Consider the following 3,576-nt stretch of genomic DNA (forward strand, 5'->3'; position numbering starts at 1 on the left):
TCACTGTAGCAATGTACCGCCTTAGCCTTGAGTTCCTTGGCTATTCGAAGTCCTGCTAGTAGAGCTTCATATTCCGCCTCGTTGTTTAACGCTTCGAAGTCAAATCTCAAAGTGGAGTGAAATCGACTTCCTACTGGGGTGATCAGTATTATTCCTGCCCTCGACCCATTTTTCGTTGGAAGACCCATCAACATAAAGTTTCCACAATTCGCGGACTGGGGTTATAACTTCATCGTTGGTCACTCCAGTGCATTCCACTATGAAGTCTGCCCGGGCCTATCCTCTTATGATTGTCCTCGGATGATAGGTGATCTCGAATTTTCCAAGTTCAACGGTCCATTTCAGTAATCGGCTCAAGGATTCTAGCTCGGACAAGACTTGTCTTAGTGGTTTATCGGTCAGCACATAAATGGGATGCGCCTGGAAATAGAGTCGGAGTTTTTGAGATGAGTGAACTAGGCTGAGAGCCAGCTTCTCCATTAAGGGGTATCTCAATTCTGTGCCCAGTAACCTTTTGCTGTCATAGTATACAGGCTTCTGCACCCTCTGTTCTTCTCGGACGAGCACAGCGCTAATGGCGTGCTCGGTCACAGCTAGATATAGGTACAAAATTTCCCCCGTGATGGGTTTCGACAAGATGGGAGGCTCCGCGAGGTGCTTCTTGAGCTCCTGGAAAGCTAACTCGCATTCTTTTGTCCACTCGAATATTTTGCCTCCCCTCAAAAGGTTGAAAAATAGAAGACAACGGTCTATAGATTTCGAGATAAACCTACTTAGTGCCGCCACCCGCCCAGTCAAAATTTGGACATCCTTATGTTTTCGAGGTGAGGGAATATCAATTAAAGCCTGGATCTTGTCCGAATTATCTTCTACTCCTCGTGCATTTGCAATAAAGCCTAGGAACTTTCCTGACAACACTCCGAAAGAGCACTTCTGGGGGTTGAGTTTCATGTCATACTTCCATAACACGGCAAAGCACTCTTCAAGGTCGTCCACATGGTTACTGTTATGTTTAGATTTAACCAACATATCATCAACATAAACTTCCATGATATTACCTATCTGCTTGGAGAACATCATGTTTACGAGTCGTTGGTAAGTGGCTCCAGCATTCTTTAGTCCGAACGGCATGACATTGTAGCAATATAGTCATTTGTCTGTCACAAAACTCGTATGCTCTTGGTCTGGGGCATGCATGGCAATATGGTTATATCCAGAATAAGCGTCCATAAATGACATAAGTCCATGCCCAGTTGTGGCATCTACGAGCTGGTCGATTCGAGGTAGGGGGATGCAGTCCTTTGGACAGGCCTTATTGGGGTTTGAGTAATCAATACAGGTCCGCCATGTCCCATTAGGTTTCAGGACCAGGACTGGGTTGGCAACCTAATTAGGGTAGAAGGCATCTCGAATGAATCGGTTTGCCTTCAACCTGTCGACCTCTTCTTTTAGGGCCTTCTTCATGTCGTCATCCATGAGTCTTTGCTTTTGCTGCTTCGGGGGAAAGCTTTTGTCAATATTTAGAGCGTGGCTTACTACATTCGGATTTATCCCTACCATATCCGAATGTGACCATGCAAAAACATCCTGGTTCTTTTTCAAAAAGCCAATTAATTGCTATTTTGTTTCTTCTTGAAGGTTTTTCCCTACCTTCACTGTTTTCGGGGGGTCTACTTCTTCGAGCCTGACCTCTTCGAGCTCTTCTAATGGCTTGAGGTTAGCTCTTTCCTCTATTCTCAGATCAATTTCTTCGTCTATCTCGAAGACTGTTCCATCCTTATTCTGAGTTATGACAAGTGTCTGTGCCCTTGTCTGTTTCTTTCCTCTAATGGAAATGCTATAGAATTCCCTTCCTGTGAGCTGGTCTCCTTTCAGTGTCCCAATGCCACTAGAAGTCGGCAACTTGATGGCCAAATGCCTTACAGACGAAACTGCCCCCAGCCCTACTAGGGCGGGTCTTTAGAGCAGTATGTTGTAGGCCGATGGTAGATCTACTACAACGAATTCCATCATCTTGGTTACCGAGACCGGGTAGTCTCCCAAGGTTACAAGGAGTTCAATAGATCCCATGCAGGCAATCCCTTCTCCTGAAAAGTCATACAATGTCGTTGCACAGGCCTTTAGGTCACAAAGCGTGAGTCCCATCTTTTCTAAGGTGGCCTTATAAAGGATATTCACTAAGCTCCCGTTATCAACCAGGACTCGGTGAACCCTCTTAATTGCGAGCTGAAGGGTGATGACCAGTGGGTTATTATGAGGAAAATGCACATGAGATGCGTCGTCCTCAATAAAAGTTATAGGTTGAGATTCAACCCTCTGGTGTTTCGGAGCCCTGGGTTCGGGTTCGTAAGGGGACCCGTCACTAGTTTTCAGCTCATTCACGTATATTTTTTGGGCGTTCCTACCCGATCCTGCAAGATGAGGTCCCCTCGAGATGGTTACAACATCTTCTCCATCAATCGGAGGGGGTATCTCGTCTTCCCTTGCTTGGGAGTTATTTTTTTGGGCAGGCAGTGGTGCAGCTGCCCTCTGACTGGTAGAAGCCTGATTGGGATTTTGGTTTCTTACATATTGCTTGAAATATCCTCTTGAGATCAGACCTTCAATCTTGTCTTTTAGTTGCCTGCATTCATCGGTTGTATGTCCGATATCTCTATGGAATCTGTAGTATTTACTAGAATCACGCTTTGCTTTCTGGTTCCTCATGGGGTCTGGACGCCTGAAAGGGACCTAGTTTTCATTAGCCAGGTAGATATTCTCCCGAGACTCATTTAGCTCGGTATACACTTTGTACACGGAGAAATATATTTCCCCTTTCTTCTTATTTCCCCCTTCTGCCTCGGGGTTACTCCCTTAAGTCTTCTTTCTTTTGGATGGGTTGTCTGCAGAGGGCTTCGAGGCTGATGGGTCCACCGAGGTCGAGACAGAGTTTATGTTTGTCGTTGTAGTTATGGGCTGAGAGGCCATATTCAGTGCTGACCTTGCCTCCTCTACATTGACAAACCTCTGAGCTCGTCGATTGAACTCGGTTAAGGACCTCACAGGCTTTCTCTGCATATCTTCCCAGAGAGGGCTTCCAGGCATTACCCCAGCTCGAACAGCCATCAGATGACCGCTTTCATCTATGTCACGAGCTCGGGCGCCTTCCAAATTGAACCTTGTAAGGTAACTTTTTAATGTTTCATTCAGCTGCTGTCGAACATTGGTCAAGGCAGACGCCTCAGGTCTTATTCCAATCATGGCTCTAAATTGCTTCTTGAAATCTCTAGATAATTGATCCCAAGAAGCAATTGAATGCCTTTTATATTTTTCGAACCAGTTTTTTGCTGGTCCTGTGAGCGAGGTTAGAAACAGCATGCATCTGAGCTCGTAGCCCACGTTACTCGCTCTCATAATGGTATTGAACGTACTTAAGTGACTTTATGGATCAGAATTCCCATCAAACGGTGGGACATGAGGAATTCGGAATCCTTGAGGAAACAGGGTGCTGGAAATATGGGGGGGGGGGGGGTGAAGGGTTCGAGTTCCTCGTCGAACTCTTCATCCTGATCCCGACCTCGTTCATTTTGTAAGAGC

This window comes from Humulus lupulus, chromosome X (genome assembly GCF_963169125.1).
Source record: "Humulus lupulus chromosome X, drHumLupu1.1, whole genome shotgun sequence".
Classification (NCBI taxonomy): domain Eukaryota; kingdom Viridiplantae; phylum Streptophyta; class Magnoliopsida; order Rosales; family Cannabaceae; genus Humulus; species Humulus lupulus.